General features: G+C 36.6%; 1 pseudogene; it reads left to right on the top strand.

The window, feature by feature from the left end:
* Nucleotides 1–21,687, top strand: part of LOC116895883 — a 118,455-nt pseudogene extending 96,768 nt beyond the window's left edge.
* The last annotated feature ends 3,121 nt before the right edge of the window (nucleotides 21,688–24,808 follow it).

The following is a 24,808-nucleotide window of genomic DNA, read 5'->3' on the forward strand; positions in this document are numbered from 1 at the left end:
CAGTCTCTTAGCCATTTTTTTTTTTTTTTTGAGTAAGTACCTTCTTCATTATTTCCCTTTCCTTGTGGTTTTCTTTGCTTTTTGTCTTGTACCTGTGTTTACAGTCAAGTAGCTAAATTTTTGTGAGGGATTTTGCCTGAGGGGGAAAAAAACTGCAGTTCATCTGGACAATAGTACAACTCTGATAAGCTTCTAAACTGTGTTAGGAAAAAAAAATAAACTAAGAGGTTACTTGTTCCTATAAAACAATTTCTTCAGCATGAGAAAGTTACTGCTAGTGTGGTCAAGGAGATCAAGGACATGTCTCAAGTTTAAAGCCAACATCTTCAGTTTCATCCACATGGTATGGGCCTTAGGGGCTTTAAGGTTAAAGAGCTATGGTGATGTGGGCTCTTCTGTAGTTTATGGGAGCCTCTAAAGCTGACTATCATCTGGCAGTGCTAGACTCATTCCAAAGGAGGCTCTGAGAATCCAGGAGCCCCAGACAGGCTATCCCATGAAGACTAGGTTACAGAAGAAACCCCAATGCCAAAAATGCCAGGGAAATGAAATAGCTAGCAAAAATGATTCTTAAAGTAAGTGTAGCAAACAGAAGCGATATATTTATATTATAAGAAGAAAAACTGAAGGCAGGGAGTTATCTGAGTTCTTTGAAACTCATCCTCAGACATGGGACATGGCAGTGAAGAATATGGCATTTTTCCTGCTAGGTTTCATTTCAATCTTTCTTTGGTCTAGTGTTTTCCCAGTATGCCTTTATTCCTCCCTTATGGAATAAAAATGTGTATTCTAAGCAAGCCAGTGTATGTTGGAAGCATGTAACTTGTTTTTATTTTTTACAAGGACCAGAGTTAAAAGATTATTTGGAGTCTTAAAAGAGAATTCAGACATTGGAATTTTGAATAGTTTTGAGACTGAATGACTCTTCGAATTTGGAAAACTGAACTAATCACCTTTTGCATTTTACCTAAAGGCCATGATCAAACCAACTTGGGGAGGAGAGGGTTTATTTCCTTCACAGCTCCATATAATAATTCATCTTCAAAAGTAGTGAAGGTAGTGAGAGGCCAAACTTATTTTATCTTGGGACTGGCCTGAGCCTAAAGACAAACAAACAAATAAAAGTCAAAAAAAGTCTGAGATCTTGATGTATAGCAGAACCCAAGTTGTACCCACTTACCAGAAAGGACATCATGGCTTGTCCTTAGTGAGAATTACACCCTAGCTACTTCGTAGTAACAGTTAATCAAAGATGCGTCTGATTGTTTGAGAGGTACCTTCAGACTGTTTATGATTGTTCACGGTCTTGCCTCAGTGCATCCAGCTGTCGGCTAACAATAGACATTAGTCAGATGCTTGCCGGACTGGACACCCTCTTACTCCCATTCCCTATAAAACCTTGTCCTGCTAAGTATTTGAGGCTGCTCTGCCCTCTCTTCCTGTCTTGCTATGTCAGGGTTGATTTGAAAGAGAGCCCAAGCCTGAGTTTATAATTAAGAGACCCTAATGCTATTACATTGGAAATGACTTCTTGGGGTCTTTTGGGGTTCACAGATGCTTGCTGGCATAACAGTAGGAACCCACGTAGCACAAGAACCTGGAGGTAGGTGCTGATGCTGAGGCCATGGAGGACTGTTACTCACTGGCTTGCTTAGCATTGCTTACTCAGCATGTTTCCTTATTGAACGCAGAGCCACCAGTGCAGAGATGCCCCCAGAGCAGAACACCCCAAATGTCCCATTAAGCACTAATTAATAACGCCCTATGGGCTTGCCTACGGTGGGATCTAATAACTTTTGTTTTAATTAAGGCCTTTATCCTTTCAGATTACCCTACCTTGTCTCAAGTTGGCATAAACTAGCCAGTACACTGACCATGACATTTTGGGAAACATAGAGTAAAATGTAAAATCTTGGATGAGAAATATGCCTAATAGGTTCCCATATTTCAATACTTTGTTCCAGTTGGTGGTATGTTTGTGGTTTGTGGAGGTGGTGGAATCCACAGAAGATGTGTATTTCTTTCTGTCTCCCTGCCAGTGTGAGATAGCACAGCCTGGAATCCTTCTCTTATGGTGAGTTCTGATTAATCATCACCCTGCTCATGGCAAGTGATGAGATCTTTCCCAGATATGTCCCTGTCAGAAGGTCTTTATTAATCTGTTCCAGTTACCCTGCTTTGACTGTGAAAAAAAAAAAAAAAAAAGCGCTACCTGCCTACTTCTCTGACATGTGTCAGCACATAGAGCTCTTAAAAGACTACTTCTTTTTGCCTGGGAGGTCATCTGAACGTTATTAGGAACAAATTATCTCTTCATTTATGCTGACTGCATAGCTAGCCTTAATGATCTGTCACCTAGTAATAGCCTGCCTGTTCAAACATAAAAAATGGTGGGCCTATGGGCTTATAACTAGAACCAGTTCATTTCAGCTATTCTCTTGTTAAGTAAGCTTCCCAAATATATAAAATATATATAGTATTTACATATTCATGAGCCTTTGCCTACAATGTCACAATAAGGAGGCCTGTCTGATAATAGGCTACAAGTTTGCACTGTGTCCTCAGGCACTTAAAGATTACCATGGGAATAAACTCTATCCAGGGTCTGTCTTCTGAAGGCTTATTTTTTAAACACAGATGTGTTATCTCTACAACAACCACTTAATGATCCTTCCTTTATCCTTTACTCCACAATACACATCAAAATTCACTCACCCTTTTCTTATTGCAAAGGAACATTGAAAGAATACTAAGAGAGCAGATTAGGTTTTCCTCTTTCAAGCAAAATATCCTCACTCAAGACTGTTTACTTTATATTTCTGTAATCTTTGTGTAGGTACCTGATACTACTTTACTTTTAAAAAAAATAAAGTTATAGCTGGATTGGTTGGTGGTTTATTTCCTAGGAACTCTGGGTTGATACTTTTGTTCCTATGGGGTTGCAAATGCCCTCAGTTATCGAGTCCTTTCTCCACTTCAATTTGGGAACCCGTTCTCAGTCTAATGGTTGGCTATGAGCATCCTCATCTGTATCAGTATGGCTCTGGCAGAACCTCTCAGGAGATATCCATATCGGGCTGTCAGCAAGCACATCTTGACATCTAGAATAGTGACTGGGTTTGGTGACTGCATATGAGATGCATCCACAGGTGGGGCAATTTCTGGACCACCTTTTCTTCATTCCCTGTTTCAGTCTTTGTTTCTGTATTTCCTCTCATGAGTATTTTGTTCTCCCTTCTAAGAAGGACTGAAGAATCTATATTTTGGTCTTCCTTCTTCTTGAGCTTCATGTGGTCTGTGAATTGTATCTTGGGTGTGCTGTGCTTTTGAGCTAATAACTACTTATCAGTGAGTGTACACTATGTGTGTTCTTTTGTGACTGGGTTACCTCACTTAGAATATTTTCTAGTTCTATCCATTTGCCTAAGAATTTCATGAAGTCATTGTTTTTAACAGTTGAGTAATACTCCATTGTGTAAATGTGCCGTATTTTTTGTATCCATTATTCTGATGAAGGCCATCTGGGTTGTTTCCAGCTTCTGGCTATTATAAATGAGGATGCTATGAAAATAGTGGAGCATGTTTTCTTGATATATGTTAGTGCATCTTTTAGGTATATGCCCGGAAGGATATAGCTGGGTCCTCCGGTCATAGTACTATGTCCAGTTTTCTGAGGAACTGCCAAACTGATTTCCAGAGTGGCTGTACCACCTTGCAATCCCACCAACAATGGAGGAGTGTTCTTCTTTCTCCACATCCTCGCCAGCATCTGCTGTCACTTGAGTTTTTGATCTTAGCCATTTTGACTGGTGTGAGGTTGAATCTCAGGGTTGTTTTGATTTAGATTCCCTTATGAGTAAACAAAGAGTTCTCAACTGAAGAATATCGAATGGCTGAGGAGAAGCACCTAAAAAATGTTCAACATCTTTAGTCATCAGGGAAATGCAAATCACTGAGATGTCTTTAAGTGTCAACAGCTTAATTTCTTCCTCAGGCAGACTGGCAAGAACTTGGAAGAATAATATCCCATCAGACATTTCTTAGAAATTCTTCAATAAGCCACTCCTCAATTTCTGTAAAAGTCAGTTTTTCTGAAAGTGAAATGGGGATAACATTCTGAGTCCTTTTATCTGTTTCCAAAGCCATTACTATGACTAAAAATACAATACATTGAAGAGTGCATTGAGAACCCCTTGAAAGGATGGCATTAAAATAAACTCAAATCATAACTGTTTGATAGATAAATAATACTCCATATTTATTTGAAAATGTGCCAATACATTTTCTTAGTTTCTTATAGAATCTCCAGGGATGTTCCAGGATTAGTATGTCTTCCTAGTTCCAGGTACTATGGTATAAAACTGAAAGCCCAAGGAACACAGGAACCGCTGCTGTGGTTGAAGGGTTATGATCTTTCTATGATCCTACAGCTCCGGGGCCTTTCCTTTTGGTATCATTAATGAAAACTAGTTTTAAGTAGAAGTTTGAGAGCCCAAGCATGCTCTATATGCTGTGCAGGGTAGACACTAGTGCCAAGAAGTGTACATTCCTTAAAATAAAGGAGAAATCAAAATCTGTGCTCATTTCAGTAGCTTCAATATTCCCCGTGTCCATGGTTGTCATAGCTACTTCTAAATGAGACAGTACAGGCAGAAAACATGCTTAATCTCTAAAAGGGAAATTAGATAACACTAGTTCAGGTCTTTCTCTAACTTGAATGTGTGTGAGAAAAACAACTCTAGATGTTTCTTAAAATTCACAACTCTGAGACTCTCACTCAAAAGTAGATGATTTCAGTACTTCTCAGGAGAATCATAGAATCTGAATATGTAAATATTTCTCAATAGTTCTTTTGGTACAGTTATTGTACTGATTAAATCTACCTGAAATATATTTCACAGTATAGTTAGATTAGAAATACCTGCAAAATTGTTTGAAAAAAATTTTATGAACTTTGCCTGAGTCTCTTATCAATGAATTTAGCATGGGATTTCTATGTGTTCTAAACTTTGAGAACTACACTTAAAATGCAGAGAAGTATAGTTGTAGAGAAAAAAATCAACATTTAGATACAAATCTTCATTATAATGGTAACAAACATTTTGAGTACTATTTAAGGAGAGGAAAATGTTAACTAATCTGACTAGACCATTACATACAATACACATGTGCAAATTATGGCAATTTAACCTTGTTAGTTGATACAATTATGCCAAGTCCTACAATGCAGAATGATGAGCATAACATAGTTCTTGCTGCTGGATATACAGGATTTCTCAACTATGTAAAACATAAGGATGCAATTTGAATTGTATGAGGGGTTTCACAGACCTAAGAGAACAGAGGCGGCTGCAATATGAACTAGGTTGTCAGAACTATAAACCCACTGACTGAAGCATTTATCTTAGCTCATTACTGATCCTATGTTCCCAGAAGCTGATTTTACTCCAGAGTAGCTTGCAAAGTCTTTTGAAAAGTTAGTCTTTTTTGTTATCTCTCAACATGATATATCCTGAACTATTATGAACAGTTCCTGCTGTAGAATTGAGAATCAGTTATTTCTGTTATTTTTCTTCCACTTAATAAAATCTATTTGAAATAAAAAATGAAGCTGATCATTACTGCTGAGGTTAGTAGATATTGGTAGATCTTTCCCTCAAGAATATCTAGGAAAGATTTTAAGAGAAAACCTATCATACATATTCAGGTGCTTCTTAATTTTTGTGGTCAAGTTTACAAAGATTTGATTTTACTGTATGACAAAATAACTTATGTTTTGTATACTTTGAATTTCAATTCTGGATGCCATTATTTAAAATTTTATTATCATAAATTAATTGCACATAATGGTTTGTGTCGACAATTTCATACATGTATATAATACATCTTAATTATGTTCACCTTTCCTTTCCCTCCTTGCCATTCCTGCTTTCCAACTAGTCCCTCTTGAACTGTCTTAGTGAGAGGTTATTTTCAGGAGCATGGACAATTGAATACTGATTATAAAAAAAGAAAAAATGCCTCTTTGTGCCAGCACCATCAATCTCTCTGTTAATCATCAGGAAGGCATTAAACCATTCAATAACTTAAAAAAGCATATTCATCTTACCTCTGTAGTGTATTTTAAGTTTATTGCTATATTATGAAACTTAAATTGTTTTTTTACAACATATTGTTAAGAATTCCTGCTTACGACTCTGAATTTCCTAAGTGTTAATATACTAAAAGATAATTATGATATAGCAGTTTATTGTGGGGCTGGTAATACCAAGGTCACACTAGACAGTTCTCTTCTCTGAGAGGGCTTAGAAATTTTAGGCAGCCAAAAGAAATATGATGTTCAATACTATATAGCAGAATATCTTCAAAAATATAAACCCTAAATGTTTCAAAAGAAGAGAAAATAAAGGATGATATCACAAAATACCCCTTTTGCTCCTCAAAATAAGCAATTATAAATGGTTCAAAATTGGAATATTAGTTCAATTTTCACTGCTACCTTCTCACTGCCTGGCCTGTGAATTCGGATGCAAAGCTCTCAACTACTGCTCCAACCTTGTGCCTATCTGCTTCTCATCATGATGTTATGAACTAAATTGCAAAATCTATCTACAATGAAAAGGAACAAGTAAACATAAGAGAAATACAAATCATGGGGTTTGAAGAGAAAGAGAACACCAGGAAATAACAGTAGTGGATCCTAGTCCCATTCTCAACTAGATATAAAGTTTAAAGAAAGGCCTAATATTGAGTGGAATAAAGAGAACCTGGGAGTAAAATCCAACCCAGCTAACTCAGCAACTTATGAAGGACAAAGGGATTTTCTCAGGTCTAAACAAAACCAAAAAAGCTTAGGAAAATATTATTCAGGAAAGAGGCCAGATTCTAATCCCCACATACAGAATTTAGCATAGAGTCAAAGATGATACATGAGTAAAGAGGTTGTAAAATCTTCCGTTAAGGAAAGTTAAAGAGATGTTTATAGCAGGTGAGATACCACAATATGAATCTATGAAGGTGAAGCCAGGATTGCACTTTAGCCCCCAAATGATGGAGATTCCAGGTCTGGGGGTTACCTGCCAGGGATAACTGCATCCAGTCATTACTGCCAACCCATAGGAAAGAATTATGTTGTAGTCGTCACAGTTGGAAAAGACTTTTTTGGGAATAGTCAATGTTTTGGATAAAGACACTGAACTAACATTCATGAAGAAACTAATTAAAATTATACATTATATGTATATGTAATTCAAGTATTAAATTTTGAACACCTGATAAAATTTAAAACATTATCTTAGAAAATAGATTATTATATTTTTAAAGTAATCTGAGAGGCACCAAAGCCTGATTAATATTACAACAGTATGCAGATAATATTTTCTTTGTAGTATTTTTATTGTATAAATATTATAAAACATTTTATCCTAGAATTAAAATTCTGGGTTATATATTTGTCACTACTACTTCAGTATCTTTTTTTTATTTTTATATATGTTACAAGCTACAAAATGTATCATTATAAATGCATCAGTATATATGTTTATATACAAACATATTGTAGAAGATGCATTCACAGTTTTACATTGATCAAGTTGCAAAACATTATGACTCAATCCAGAATATTTTCATCAATCTTTTACACATGTGAAAAAATAAAACACACAAAAAAACTTTATTAGCATCAAGACACCCTCCTCTCATATTTTTCTCCTCTTTCAACAAGGTCTGTTTATTCAGTCACTATGGATTTCTAGGCTGTGGACATTTCCAAGAAATACTTGTGGCCAACAACAGGCAAATATTTCCCAAACAGGACTTATTTTCTGACTTGCTAATCACTCTAAATGCACTTCTGTTATCTTTCGAATAGCACTTGTCTCTTAGGCTGCTATGTGTCTTATCTGTTAAACCCATGGTATTTACTAGCTAATATCTGTCTGCTTTTATTTGGTATATTTTCTTATTGCTTAGACTGTAAGTACATGACTCACATTGACTCATGTTGGTCTGAGAAATATGAGTTCTGATAGTCTGGTCAGTGTGAGGCCCTTCAGGATTCTCATATTTGAGATAAAATGCTTTTCTGAGAAGCATAAATGCTATACAACTTTGTGCCTTCATTATTCACGTGTCTTTTTGTTGAAAAAGGACTAAATTCCTGTGTTATATACTAAATGATGAAACAGGATGCTTTAGCCAGGCTAATACCCTGAAGAAGTCATAACAAAACAAAGAATTGCCAAGGACATATGAAAAAGCACACAGAACTAAGCAGCACAGGGGTCTTTGAAAACTCAGTTTTAAACGTTTGAAAAGGCCTTTCTGGGGAAAAAAATAAAAAATGTCTACCAACTACTCATGTGTAAATAGGAAATAGTTGTCCAAAATAGACAAGGGGAGACAAAATAATGGCAAAGATACTGAACAAATATTTTCTTGAATAACATCTATTCACTTAATAAAGTAAAATTTGCCACCTATTTTGAGTAAATATCAATAACATACAAATAAAAGTGAATTTAATTTGGAAGTTACTTACAGTTTTGAATGAGTACCTAGATAAACTGAGAACTCCTGTTGATATCTTTTACTCTAGTAGAACTGTTGTCTTTATCCTGTTTATGCTGTGATTGAAGTTGAGTAACTTACAAAAATGGTGTTTATTTCTGACTGTTCTAGGGACCCAGAAATCTGAAGCTGAAGACCATACATATAACAAGAGCCTTCTTGATATCTCATTTTCTTGTGGAGAGCTGAAGAGCTAGAGAACAAATGTGCTAGTCAGAGAAAGCTGCCATTCACCCTGGAGCTCTTTTCAGTATCATGCATCTGTGGGACTATGTCACTTTTATCTCAAATGTGCTTAGGAACTGACCAAGATTACAGTAGCAGTTTATAGGATTGTGACTGATCAAATTGTAAATATCTATGGAAAACCTGTTTTATAAAGAAAGTTAGATATCCATTGTTCTCTGAGCTCCTGGTGGCAACAGATTTGTGGTGTTCTTAACTTTAGTCAAAGATGCTTTTTTATTGTAGTGAGTAGTGGTTAATTAAGAGATTTACAGCTGTTCAAAGTACTCACAAGGGGTTGGGGATTTAGCTCAGTGGTAGAGTGCTTGCCTTGGTAAGCGCAAGGCCCTGGGTTAGGTCCCTAGCTCAAAAAAAAAAAAAAAAAAAAAAAAAAAAAAAAAAGAAAAAAATCTTAAGTCAAAGTACTCACAATTAGGACTGTGAGTGCTTACCTTGTGTTAGAATTTGTACATAACCTCTCCTATCCTCAAACATAAGGAAGTATTGTGGAAGAGTGATGGAAAGCTTTTAAAATTTAGAGGATGGAGTGGAGCAATATGAAATAGCATTCTTTGACAATGGCATGGCTACCTCACACATGAATCTGAAGCAGCTTTGGTTATATTCCCAAGACCTATAAAAAATAAAGCGAGTGTAAAATTCCAGCATTGAGGAGTGAGGGCCATCCTGGTGTTACTATTGAACAATTGGTATTGCTGGCTGCTGGTGAAGGGACAGTTACTGTCTTATATGGGAAGCAATAAATAGAGTTAATCAGTTCTTAGAAAGGAAGGACATAAACTTGAGAGGAAAATAAGTTATGATTCAGCTGCAGGCACTAACCCAATCTCCCTATTCAAGTGCATATAATAAACCTGTTGAACCACCAGAGTGCTGAGAAAGCTACATCCAATACCTTGGGCCACTCTTTCCAGATTTTCTGTCTCTGTGTATGTGTGTCTGTCTTTTGTTCCTTCCTTTCTATTCCCCAGTCAGGTCAATTCTCTGGAGCTATTCAAGGATGCAGCATAACCTTGTCCCTCATTATGACTTTTCTACGTAGTGATACTTTTGTTATAATTCATTAATCTACTTTGAGTCCTATTTATTCAATAAAGTTCATTATCTACATTTGAAAATCAGAAAAAAGAGCTTTGTGTTGAAGATAAATTTTGAAATACATGAGATTTTATTATTTTTCTTAAATAGAAACAATATTCACATCTTTAAAGTTATATTTAAAACTACAGTTCCTCTAGTGCTTTTATAGCACGGATGAGGCCATGAGTTCTATTGTAAACCCTACGGAAAGTTGTATTGAAAGACAGTGTAACATTGAAATTATAGAATAAATAGTCCCTGAAAGTAAAAATGTCTAGGACCCATAAAAACCATAAGATAAACTTCATCATTTTATTCACTGCAGCAATCATTATTTGCTATTTATTCTCACTTTACTAAATTGTTTAAAGATCAGCTTGAATTACACTTTTCCCATTTGCTTTCTTTGTAACATTAAATTATCCAGACTAGGACTTATCAGTAAATGCCCGACATCACTATCACTTTTATCTCCCTAATTTGATGTTCCTTTAGGCAATCAGTTTAACCATCTACACTCGCTGTATTACAAAAGAAAAGACATTTTAAAGGGAAATATGATCAATTTTGTCTTGTTTTCACAATCTAAATTTTTAGATTCCAGATGATTTGAGACATTTCATGGTTTTCATCACTGAAGCAAATTATCAGGAAAGAAATGAATTGTATCCTCTTGACGGTGAAACATTTTGAAGTCCTGTCTTTTCCTTACCAGCAATTCCTGGGGAAAACTAATCTTGTTTCTCTTGTAGCTTTTAGTTCATATTATATGAAAACAGTCCTAAAACATCTAACATGAGGTGGCTTTTGTGACTCACATAGGGTTTATGTACATCAAAGAGCAGTTTCCTGGATTATGGCTAGATAATACTTTATTTATAAATGTGCTATGCCTCTTTTTATTTTCATTCACTAAACTTTACATGTAAATAATTTTCAGCTTTAACTCCTGTGAATAAAACTGTTAAGTGTAGTAATTTACAAAGTATTTTTGCATATGACTGACCATATGCTTTTTTTTTTAATTTCTAGGATACTGTTATATTAAGAATAATATTGGGGGTTATAATATGCATATAATAAGTTTTATTGTATAATAGTGACAAGCTATTCTGTTAAAATTCTCTGGTGACTTTTGAATCTTTGTGTTTAGGGTTCTTCATTTTCAGGATTCTTTGCTTGGCTTTTGTTGTTGTTGTTGCTGGTGGTGGTGATGTTGGTGTTTTATGTTGTGTCTAATTTTGGAATAATAATAATGCTAGTCAGGAATTGTTGTTGTTATTTCAGATTTTCCTATTTTATAAAATATATATTTAAAATTGATGTTTTCTCCTCACAAATATTTTGTGCAATCCTCTAGTAAGAGAATATATAGGATTGTAATTTTATCTTAGAAATATCTTTATGAATCCAGATTCTTTATCCAAGTGTTCCTCAATCTATTATTTGACTTCTGGAAACTTGAAAGTAGATTTGTCAAATTATTAATTTCTATCATATTAATTTATTTTATGTCAGTTATAAAATTATGTATGTTAAAGTGCTTAGGCCATATTCATAAAAACCTTATAAGGCCAACATGCATAATTTCATAATCATCACTCCTATGTAATTTCTGGTAATTTTAGCTTGTTTGTTTTAGTGCATTGAAATATACTAATGATCTTTAAAATATAATAAAATAGTATGAAAACCATTATTCCTAAGGCAATTAGCTTGTAAGTATAATTGCTTCAGTTTTATTCATTCCTGTGTCTATTCATTATCATTTCTTTTTAAATTAAGTTGCTTTTGAGAGAAAGTTCTTAAAGTAAAAGCTGTGATAGATGACTTGAGGTACTTATTAATCTTTAAAATGATCATTTGGTTAAAAAAAGTTTGGCAGCATTTTATTTCAAAATATTTTATAATTTTCCTTGATACTTCTGATTTTTCTATGGGTATTTAAGTGTAAATCATTTTATTACCACATCAGAGACCTTCCAGTCATCTTTTTCTTTTTTTTTTTTAAGATTTATTCATTTATTATATGTAAGTACACTGTAGCTGTCTTCAGACACACCGGAAGAGGGCACTAGATCTCTTTACAGATGGTTGTGAGCCACCATGTGGTTGCTGGGAATTGAACTCAGGACCTCTGGAAGCGCAGTCAGTGCTCTTAACCACTGAGCCATCTCTCCAGCCCCAGTCATCTTTTTCTTTACTTTTTATTTAATTTTGTTGTGATTAAGGAACACTTTTTTTAAGATTTATTTATTTATATAAGTACACTATAGCTGCCTTCAGACACACCAGAAGGGGACATCAGATCTCATCACAGATGATTGTGAGCCACCATGTGGTTGCTGGGAATTGAACTCAGGACCTCTGGAAGAGCAGTCAGTGCTCTTAACCACTGAGCCATCTCTCCAGCCCAGGAACACGTTTTTTAAGATGTAATTTTTGAAGTAAAGTATCATTGATTTAGTCACTCAAGAAATGTCATATCTTGAAGAATACTCTAAGTGGATTTGAAAGCAATATTCATTCAGCCATGGTCTGGTACCGTTATATAGCTACCAATTAATGATTATAAAGTAATTATAATAATGAATGACAATATGCTACAGCAACATACATTTGTTTAATAACATTATTTAATTTTTCTGTACTGGTAATCTTTGTTTTTGATACTAATTCTATCACTAAATGATTGATATTAATATCGGTAACCATAGTTATGGTTTCATCTATTTCACTTCATGTATCTGGTTTCTCTTGTTTGTGGGGACTACCGTATTAAATTGTTAAGTCTGATAGTAGCAAGTAAAAATTATTTTTCCAATGTTTCAGAAGTCAAAACTCAAAGTGGAGGAGTTAAAGACTTGTTTGTTCTGAGGCCAGTCTTTTTTGCTTGCATAAGTCATCTTCCCTATCTTCAAATGGTTTTTCTCTTTGCTGTTACATCTTAAACCCTTACCTTGGAAGGATTCCAGTTGTATTAAATTGGATCTCAATATTAACTCAATGATTTCAATCAACCTTACTGTTTTAAAGTGAACTGGGGCTTCCAGCAGATAATGAACCCTGACCAATAGTGGTTCATACACTATACCAGAAATGGTTCCTCACTGAACTTGAAAATATATCTTTCAATATTAGCCTAGAGAGATGCAACCTTAAGACTATGTAAAAATATTTAATACCATATTTTGTAAATAATTTAACCATAGAACTGTTTTCATGTAGTATCTAGTAATACAGCATAAAATAACCTTTCCTTTTAGTACGTTGTGGAAAGTGTTCCAGAAGGACTATAGTAATTTATGACACATCATTTTGTATTGGCTATATATCTGAGTGATTTATAGATGGGATATATGTCATATTTGGAGCATGTTTTGAAGTAAATCTTATTATTTCTAATTTATGGCTGATGATATTATCATTCATGCCATACAAGTTTTAATTATGAAGCTGTGGCTCCAAAAGCATTCACCCTATCATTTCCAGCTCAGAAGCAGCTCATCAGGTGTTTTCTCCTTAGAACTGGTGTCACATTATGTTCCTACAAACTTCGATGCTAGTGCCAAACATGTGCTTTGCAAGTGAGGTTTTGATTCTGCCTGGTCCTAATTTTCTCATTGCCAACTGGCTCTGACTTTAAGCTAATTTCCTGATTTTCAAATGAGTGTGACATTAAAACAAAATTCTAGGTTGGGTTTATCTATAGTGTTGATATTCTCAAAGAATCAACTTTTGGTCCTTTTGATTCTTGAATCATTGTCTTGTTTCTAATGGGTTGTTTTCTGCCCTGAGTTAGATTATTTCCTGCCATCTACTCTTTGGTATGTTTGCTTTCTTTTGTTCTGGGGCTTTTAGGTATGCTGTCATTTGCTAGTGTAGGATCTCTCCATTTTCTTTATGAGAGCTTTAGCAGATCTGACCACACATAGCATAAATTATCGAAATTGGTATTTAGAGTGACTATAGAAGCATCTTGAGTTTCATAATTAGAATGATATAAACAGAGTTTAATGAGATATTCTGGTAGGAATGTAGAAGGTCAGAATTTATAAATCTCTGTCTCGAAGGCCCATTTTATATAAATGTAAGATTTTAGAAAGGATGGAGGACTCTGTGAGAATTTGAACTAGAGGCCATTCACATTTTATTGTGCAAAAGTCCTATACTTTATTTACTGAAAAATTTAGTGAACCTGAATTTTAAAGTAACTAACAAATTACACAGGTTCCAGCAGTTAATAAATGAGGTAGATGTCAGAGTGGACCAATTAAATCACTATCCCTGAACTCAATCAGTATTACAGAGCAATAGTGATAAAAAATTACATGGTATTGGTACAGAGACAGACAGATAGACCAATGGAACAGAATTGAAGACCCAGAAATGAACCCACACACCTATGGTCACTTGATTTTTGACAAAGGAGCCAAAACCATCAAATGGAAAAAAGATAGCATTTTCAGCAAATGGTGCTGGTTCAACTGGACGTCAACATGTAGAAGAATGCAGATCGATCCATGCTTATCACCCTGTACAAAGCTTAAGTCCAAGTGGATCAAGGACCTCCACATTAAACCAGATACACTCAAACTAATAGAAGAAAAAGTAGGGAAGCATCTGGAACACATGGGCACTGGAAAAAAATTCCTGAACAAAACACCAATGGCTTATACTCTAAGATCAAGAATCGACAAAAGGGATCTCATAAAACTGCAAAGCTTCTGTAAGCCAAAGGACACTGTGGTTAGGACAAAACGGCAACCAACAGATTGGTAAAAGATCTTTACCAATCCTACAACAGATAGAGGCCTTATATCCAAAATATACAAAGAACTCAAGAAGTTAGACCGCAGGGAGACAAATAACCCTATTAAAAAATGGGGTTCAGAGCTAAACAAAAAATTCAAAGCTGAGGAATGCCGAATGGCTGAGAAACACCTAAAGAAATGTTCAACATCTTTAGTCATAAGGGAAATGCAAATCACCTCCCACCAGTGAGAATGGCTAAGATCAAAAACTCAGGTGACAGCAGATGCTGGCGAGGATGCGGAGAAAGAGGAACACTCCTCCATTGTTGGTGGGATTGCAGACTGGTACAACCATTCTGGAAATCAGTCTGGAGGTTCCTCAGAAAATTGGACATTGAACTGCCTGAGGATCCAGCTATACCTCTCTTAGGCATATACCAAAAGATGCCCCAACACATAAAAAAGACACATGCTCCACTATGTTCATCTCAGCCTTATTTATAATAGCGAGAAGCTGGAAAGAACCCAGATGCCCTTCAACAGATGAATGGATACAGAAAATGTGGTACATCTACACAATGGAATATTATTCAGCTATCAAAAACAATGACTTTATGAAATTCATAGGCAAATGGTCGGAACTGGAAAATATCATCCTGAGTGAGGTAACCCAATCACAGAAAAACACACATGGTATGCACTCACTGATAAGTGGCTATTAGCCCTAATGCTTGAATTACCCTAGATGCCTAGAACAAATGAAACTCAAGACAGATGATCAAAATGTGAATGCTTCACTCCTTCTTTAAAAGGGGAACAAGAATACCCTTGGCAGGGAATAGAGAGGCAAGGATTAAAACAGACACAGAAGGAACACCCATTCAGAGCCTGCCCCACATGTGGCCCATGCATATACAGCCATCCAATTAGACAAGATGGATGAAGCAAAGAAGTGCAGGCCGACAGGAGCCGGATGTAGATCTCTCCCAAGAGACACAGCCAGAATACAGCAAACACAGAGGCGTATGCCAGCAGCAAACCACTGAATTGAGAATAGGACCCCCGTTGAAGGAATCAGAGAAAGAACTGGAAGAGCTTGAAGGGCTTCAAGACCCCATATGTACAACAATGCCAAGCAACCAGAGCTTCCAGGGACTAAGCCACTACCTAAAGACTATACATGGACTGACCCTGGACTCTGACCCTCATAGGTAGCAATGAATATCCTAGTAAGAGCACCAGTGGAAGGGGGAAGCCCAGGGTCCCTAAGACTGAACCCCCAGTGAACTAGATTGTTGGGGGAAGGGCGGAAATGGTGGGGAGGATGGGGAGGGGAACACCCATAAAGAAGAGGAGGGGGGAGAGGGATGTTTGCCCGGAAACCGGGAAAGGGAATAACACTCGAAATGTATATAAGAAATACTCAAGTTAATAATAATAAAAAAAAAAAAAAAGAAAAGTCCTGGATCTGGATCTGGGTAGTAGCTGAATTTGTCAACCCACCATTTCTCCTAAACACACAGCACTAGAGTGATCTCTCCATCACTTCCCTTGCTACCTCATCCATGCTACAGCTAGCAAGGGGCAGGGCCAGATCACCTACTCTTAAATGCTCACACATGTTTTTATGTAACAGAGCTGAAAGAAAAAAGGTATAAAAACATGTTGGAGCCCAGGTTATGACACTATTTATATCTGATGCTTCAGAGTTTGCTCTTTGCTTACCTGGATTTCAGTCTTTTAGGTCTAGTTTTTCTTGTTGGTGTTATGATTTCTCCTTTTTGGAATGAGAACATTTTATCACAAGCATATAATTTGCTATTATTTTTCATTTTGCACATGCTCACAATTAAAAGATTGCCTCGAGGCTGAGAAAAGACTGAACTTTGGCCATTTGACAATATTAAAACTATAAGATTATGTGGAACCAAAGATATTTTATATTATGAGGTGGCCATGAATCTATGAGGTCAAAAATTAGAATGTTATGGCTTAAATGTAAAATGTCTCTTACAGGCTGATGTGTCTGAATACTTTCTTTCTAGTTACTGGCAGTGTTTAAAGAAATTTTTGAACATGTGTATAGCTGAACAAAGTTGGACGTTAGGGAATAAGCTTTAAGTGTTTCATCATGCCCAAATTTTTCCGTTTTTCTGGCTTCTACCATGTACCAAGTCTGCTGCTTTTATTGCTATGAAGCATTTTATTGTATGGCTATATTACTGTTCATTTTTCCTTTCACATTGCAGTGGTCACATGTATTAGTAGTGGTTGTTTGCTGTTGTATAAAAACAGCTATTGAAACTTTGTAGATTAAAATCTACAATTCTAGTGGATTTGGGGTATGTTTTCAACTTAACGAGATGTCTATGAATGACAGTCTCTCAACTGGTTGGAATAAATGTATGAACCAGAGACTCATAATAGTTTCACAATTTAAGTGGAAGAGAATCGACAATCCTGATACTGACTTGTTTTAGATTCTGTAGTGAAATAATTGAGACTGTGTTATGGAACCAGACCAGTTCTGAAAATACAGCTTCTCAATGCAGTACATCTTAATTTTGGTGCCTGACACTGTCAGTTGTGCTCCACTCAGTATGCTTCTCTCTGTCTCTGTTTTTCTCTGTGTCTCTGTCTCTCTCTGCCTGTCTCTCTCTGCCTGCTCTGTCTCTCTCTCTCTCTCTCTCTCTCTCTCTCTACACACACACACACACACACACACACACACACACACACACATAGAGGTAGATAGATAGATAGCAACCTTGTATAAACTATGTGGCCTTAATAATCACTGATGGAGAGAGAATTCTGGACAGGTAGACAGATGTTTTTTGAATGGCTCTATATCATATAAACTCTCACATCTTAATATTGGGGCCCAGGCCATCAAATCAGTCCATAACTCCCATCATGACTGAAAACTAAGCATTAACTGGCACTTTTTGGACTCCTATGTAAGTTTTTGAATCTCACAAAACAAAGGCCTTGCCTTCCTCATTCTTTGGTAAATTTAAAGTCTGTATTCAGGACCAGAGCAGTAAGGCAATTTTTATTCTCTTTTTATATGTAAAAAGGATGAGGTTCATAAATATGATCTAAGTATCTATAGAAAGAAATTATTCCATAGAGGATTTTAAGAAACATTGACTCACTCTAGACAGAGAATCAGTGATAGACAAAAGTACAGATGTCTCCCAAGTGCAACTTGCTAAACCAAAGTAGCGTATGGGTGTTACTTATTGGCACATTGTTGAGTGGTTGCTTACTGGAGCAGAAATTCCTACAAGTCAGCTACATTGCCTACCTCAGTGAGGGTAGCAATGAATGATAACTGAGAACATGAGGCACAATCAATACTCCACTGGTGGCTTACAGCGTGGGGAATGTCCATGTGGTAGCTCAGGGAGTTTCATCTCTTCTGGGCAACTTGGGTGACCTCTGCTTCTTCCAAACATCTCGAGTTGTTTCTGCATTTTCTAAGCAGCTCACCTGGTCTAAGCCTCTTAGAAGCAGTTCGCCATGTCTGGGAATATCTTTCAGTTCTCCTAACAGTTTTTATATGCTTAGAGATGGAAAGTTGTACGGTATCTGATCAGTTTGAGGGACTTGCTGAAGCACTTACGATGTTTTTTCTGAGTTCCAGGAGTTTCCCTACAGGTTAGAAAATTTCATATATTCATATCACACTAAACCTCATTATTTTACTTCATCTTTAACATCTTATGTCATGTAGAATTTTACTCGAAAATGGATAGTTTTATATAAGAGGGAATTGCTACAAGTGTGGGCCCAAAAATAAACTATTGGTCAGTCAGTGAATGAAATGCTGCATTTATTATACTTTCATGTTTTAAATTTTATAGGATCCACATAGATTTTTAGTAGTGATATTTAGTGTTTTGAAACTCTCTTACTATGTAGATTATAATAATATAAATTTACTTTGATAACAAAAATTATTTTTGCTAGAGACTATCTTTGATTGCTTTCTTTCTTTTGATTAATGGTCTGGCTGTGCAGCCTTCAATGCCACCACATTCATAGTTGTCCGTTCTTACTTGCCAATATCATTTTAGGTTATCCCGCAAATCCTATGAAAAGAGAGGCTGATCCACTGGAATTGTTTTAGGATTACAACTCTTCTTCTTTTTCCAGAGATTAAATTATTCTGTGAGTCTCTGGAGTGTCACTAATCTTGACCAGTGAACATTTTCCTGAAATAGTGTGCCAGTGTTTTAGGTCAGGTTTTATTGCTATGATGAGACATTATGATTAGAGCAAAGTATTTAATTGGGACTTGATTATGCAGGTCAGAGGTTTAGTCCATTGTCATCATGGTGGGAAGAATGGGGAACACAAATGCAGAACATGGTGCTGTTGGAGAAGAAGCTGAGTTTTACATCCCGATCTGTAGGCAGCAGAGAACAATTCACTAGGCTTCCTTTGAGCACCTGGAAGCTCAAAGCCTACCTACAAGGACACCATCCTTACTCTAACAGGGACATGTCCTCTCTAAACAGCCACATCTATGCCAACAAGGTCATACCTTTTAATAGTATCAATTCCCATGAGCCCATGAGGCCATTTCCTTTTCCTTCTTTAAGGAATATTCATTTTATGTATATGAGTACACTGAAGCTATCATAAGACACACTAGATGATGTCATCAGGTCCCATTACAGATGGTTGTGAGCCACCATGTGGTTGCTGGGAATTAAACTCAGGACCTCAGGAAGAGTAGTCAATGCTCTTCACTGCTGAGCCATCTCTCCAGTCCTGGCTGTTTTCATTCTAACCACCAAAGTCTGCTTTTGTTTTTACTCTTTCTAGTACACCTACCATAGAATGCCTGCCTACAGACCTTCATCTTCAAATGTTGATTCTGTTCTCCTTTCACAGTAGTACAATACTCCATCCTATTGATCATACACACACATTCCCTATCTTCCTTCTTGTTTATTTTCTTCCCTTCTGTATGGGTTAGTTTTGTGTCAATTTAACACAAGATAAAGTCATCAAAGAGGAAAGAGACTCAGTTAAATAAATGCTTCCATGAGATCCAGATGTAAGACATTATCTCAATTAGTGATCAGTGGAGAATGCTCCAGGTGGTACTGTCCATGGGTTGGTTCTTGTGGATTCTAACAGAAAATTGGCTGAGCAACCCAAGGGAAGAAAGAAAGCCTATGAACAACGTCACTCCTTTGGCTCTTTATCAGCTCTTGCTTCCAGGACTCTCCCCTGTTTCAGTTCCTGTCCTGATTTCCTTTGGTGATAAACAGCAATATGAAAGTACAAGTTGAATAAATCCTTTCCTCTTCAACTTGCTTTTTGGTCATGGTATTGGATTCCAGCAATAGAAACCTTAGACAGCTTTCTCTTCTCCACCCATCTATTTTTAGTATCTCCTTCATTTAATCCACTAAGAAATATCTTATTGACATAACTGCATTAATGATATGACGCTTATTATTATTTAGTATGGAATGAATTCTATTTTTGACACTTCTGAAACCATCATTCCCCTTTTCAGTTAATTTCCCATGTTGCTTTCCATGGCACCAGGTGGCTCTACCTATTGTCATTCAGAGTGTTGGTTACATCTCTGAGATGGTGAATTCCAGCATCTTGCTATTTGCATAAAAGGGGCTGGGTGAATGTTAGATGGAAATTGGATCATTTTCTCCCTTTGCCAGTTTGCTATCATTCAACAAAATGTTTTCATTTTAATAATAGCAATGGTGCATAAAGCTATGATAATCACAAAGAAAACCTGAAGGATAAATGGAGAATCCATAAGACTGTTTCAGTGTAAGACAACATACTTAGAATCCCTGGAGGAATCCCCTAATGCTAATGCCTTACTAGTCGAAGGTGGCAACTGAAGAAATAAAAGTCTACTGTGGCCTCTTGATACACAGTGAGGAAATATTCAAAAATCACTTTTGTAGTTCCTGACACTTTACCTGCACTAGCAAAGGATACATTTTCAGACAACATATTACAAATTCTTCTATTTTAAACACTAATAGCATAACCCCAGCTTGAGCATAGCCTGGAATATCTATGAGTTCTTTCTTACTTCATAGAAGCATCAACCATATACTAGTCCCAGAGTTCTGCAAACTCTCCTAGACTTGTATTGAAGAAAGAACTTTTCAAATATCATTGTCCTTACTTTGACTCAGTCTGTGCTTTGAGACTGCCCTGGCTTAGACTTGAACAAATTCTCTGTAACTAAAATCACCTTAAACATTTACTCTGTTCACTATAATATCCATGTATTTTCAAATCTGTTTACAGAATTACTGTTTAGGTGGCTGTCTTAGTTAGGGTTACTTCTGTTGTGATAAAACACCATGACAAAAGGAACTTGGGGAGGAAAAGTTTATTTGACCCATATTTCCATATCACCATTTATCATCAAAGTAATTTAAGGCAGGAACTCAAATAGGGCAGGAACCTGGAGGTAGGACCTCATGTAAAACCTATGGAGGAATGCTGCATACTGGCTTTCTTTTCATGGCATGTTCAGCCCAGCTTGGTTTCTTGTATATCTCAGCTCAATGGTATGACCACCTACAAAATGCTGTACCCTCCCATGTTTAAGAAAAATGTTTTATTTAAGAAAGATATTGAAGAAAAATAGCCCTTCCAGGGATGTTTAGAGGCACTCAGGATCGTCCAGCGATTGACATACCATTGTAGGCTTTCCTACAATACAGCGTTTAATAAAACTAGGTTGTCTCTAACCCCTAGCAACGGGATTGTTTACGTTTACACCGAGAAGGTTGGGAAAGCACCTAAATCCTCATGTGGCATATGCCCAGGCAGACTGCGAGGGGTTTGTGCTGTGACTCCCAAAGTCCTTATGAGATTGTCTAAGACAAAGAAGCATGTCAGCAGGGCCTATGGTGGCTCCAGGTGTGCCAAGTGTGTCCGTGACAGGATCAAGCGGGCTTTCCTCATTGAGGAGTAGAAAACCATAGTGAAAGTGTTGAAGGCACAAGCACAGAGTCAGAAAGCAAAATAATTATGCAACTTTTTTAAGTAATAAAAATGAAGACTTGATCAAAAAAAAAGAAAGAAAGAAAAATATATTGTACTGTAGCATCTACAGGCTTGGCTCTCCTCTGATATTACGGAGGTATTTTCTCACCTCTTTATTTTAGATAATTATAACAAGTAAAGTTGACATTAAAGTAGCCAGCAAAGTTGTTATCCCTTAAAAGCATTATAGAACCAAAGAATCTAAATGGTTGCTAGAAAATTATTAATTCTTAACATTTAATAACCAATTTTTCCTAATATATTGGAAAAGTCCTACTATGCTTGCCCTAATATGAATGTTAACTACATTCTTTCAGAATGTTGTTGTGTTTGAAGATAGAATCTTTAAAAGATATTCTGGTTACTCTTATCCCTTTTAGGCAAACCCTTATTTAAACTTATTGGTGACTCTTTAAGAAGAGAGACAACATGGACATAGAAGAACAGAGTAAATTCCACCTGAGGATAAAAAGATATTGATCTGCAGCTAAGGGTGGTTTCAGAGGGAACCAAATCTGTCCTTTCTAAATTTTTATATCAGGAGCCATGTAAGAACTGTAAGAACATAATTTTTGCTGTGCTTGGAGGATTCAAAAATTAATATTCTACCTAACAACCAAAGTCTAACTGAAATTAACTTGGTTAAAAATTAAAAAATCTAAACTGTTCTTATAGAAATGCTTTCTATATCTACAAAATGTTCGAAACAATTTTTCTAATTAACTGTCTATTAATAAAAATAAATAAATTATTTTGTTTTATTCATTAATTGAGCAAATAATATGGTACCTCTTGTGAACCTTAAATGATGTAAGACACCAAATCAAATTCAAATATATAATAAAAATATATAATAAAACCTGTGAAATAGCTAAATGATTACAACATGAAAAAAAAGGTACTACTCTCTTAGCAATATCAAGTAAGGTGAAGAAAACTTTAGAGTAGGAGATAGTAACTTCTAGAACTATCACATTAGAGGATAATTTTTAGCATCAAAATGAAATTGCAAAGGAAGAAAGATACTAGGCCAAATGCTACAAAATAATTAATACTGGCATTTAATTTTAAAATATCAATTGTTGAAGAAGACGCTGAGTAAATGGGTTCATTGGAAGAAGATTTGGAAAGACTCATCCATTGTTGATGGGGTTGCAAACCCTTATAAACACTCGGAAAATCAATCTCGAGTTCCTCAGAAAATTGGAAATAGACTTATCTGAAGACCCAGCTATACTTCTCTTGGACATATACCCAAAAAGTGCCCTACCAATAGGGAGGCAAAGTTTAGAACAGAGGCTGAAGGAACGCCCATTCAGAGCCTGCCCCACATGTGACCCATACATATACAGCCATCAAACTAGATAAGATGGATGAAGCAAAGAAGTGTAGGCTATCAGGAACTGGTTGTAGATCTCTCCTGAGAGACACAACCAGAATATGGCAAATACATAGGCAAATGCTAGTAGCAAACCACTGAATTGAGAACAGGACCCCCATTGAAGGAATCAGAGAAAGGACTGAAAGAGCTTGAAGGGGCTTGAGACCCTATATGAACAACAATGCCAACCAACCATAGCTTCCAGGGACTAAGCCACTACACAAAGACTATACATGGACTGACACTGGGCTCCAACTGCATAGGTAGCAATGAATAGCGTAGTAACGGCACCAGTGGAAGGGGAAGCCCTTGGTCCTGCCAAGACTGAACCCCCAGTGAACGTGATTGTTGGGGGGAGGGCGGTAATGGGGAGAGGATGGGGAGGGGAACACCCATAAAAAAGGGGAGGGGTAGGGGTAAGGGGGATGTTGGCCTGGAAACCAGGAAAGGGGATAACAATTGAAATGTAAATAAGAAATACCCGATTTAATAAAGATGGAGAAAAAAAAAAAGAAAAATGTAAGAAGTGATTCTAGGAACCCCTGAAGATACCAAAATTGGCCTTTGCACAAAATGGTCATATTTGTATATAACCCCACACATATCATCTCAAACACTCTAAATCTCACAATATTCTTTGTGATACCTAATAAAAACTTTGTGTTAAAGAAAAAGTGCCCTACCATACCACAGGGGCATGTGTTCCACTATGATCATAGCAGCCTTATCTGTGATAACCAGAAGCAGGAATAACACAGATGTCCAACAACAGAAGAATAGATACATAAAATGTGTTTCATTTACACATTGGAATACAATTTAGTTATTAAAAATGAGTACAACCTATGTTTTGTAGGCAAATAAATGGAACTAGAAAATAATCATCCTGAATGAGGTAACCTGGAACCAAAAGAACATACATGGTATGTACTCACTAATAAGTAGATATTAGCCAAAATGTAAAGAATACCTACAATATAATCCACATCACTCTAGAAGTTTAACAAGCTGAAGGTCCCAAGTGAGGATGATTCAGTTCCACTTGGAAGGAAGGGGAAAGCAATCACAGGAGACAGAGGGAGCCAGGGACTGTGAGGTCTGAATTGAACCTCATTCAGGACCTCTTGAATGAAACCCATGGAGGCGGTGATCAATGTAAGTGCAAGAGGAATTTTATTGATCCAACATGTTGGCTCACCAAGAGGGAAATGACCCTGAGCAGACTCTATGAGGGAGTTATGCACCTTGTAAACAATTGGGGCAGAATTTGAACCATGGTAACTAGGCAGGGTACTATTGATGGGGCTAAGTGACCTTCAAACTGACCCATGGTCAGTGGACCATCCAGGACTTTCCAAGGGGAGATCAGTTGGGAGTCACAGGTGGCTTTGTTGGATAGTTGACTTGCAGATTTTCCAGGAACTAAAGCAGCTTTTTTTTTTCTTCCTGGAAGGTAGGAATCATTTAGCTTGGAGGTTTGTGGTAGAATTTTCCCACTAGCCTTATATTGACCCTAAGTCAGGCTCTTTCAAGACCTAGGTGGGAGAAGGGAGGGGAAGGAGAAATAGGAAACATGATCAGGTATTGAGGGGGAGAGGAGAAAAGCCCTGAGCGCCAGCAGAAGGAATGGCAATATGCAAGTGGACAGAGGCATGCGGCGTAGAGGGATACTCTAGAAAGTTCCAGAGAATCAGGAGGTGAGAGACTCTCAGGACTCAAAGGG

Source organism: Rattus rattus, chromosome 1, assembly GCF_011064425.1.
Source record: "Rattus rattus isolate New Zealand chromosome 1, Rrattus_CSIRO_v1, whole genome shotgun sequence".
Classification (NCBI taxonomy): domain Eukaryota; kingdom Metazoa; phylum Chordata; class Mammalia; order Rodentia; family Muridae; genus Rattus; species Rattus rattus.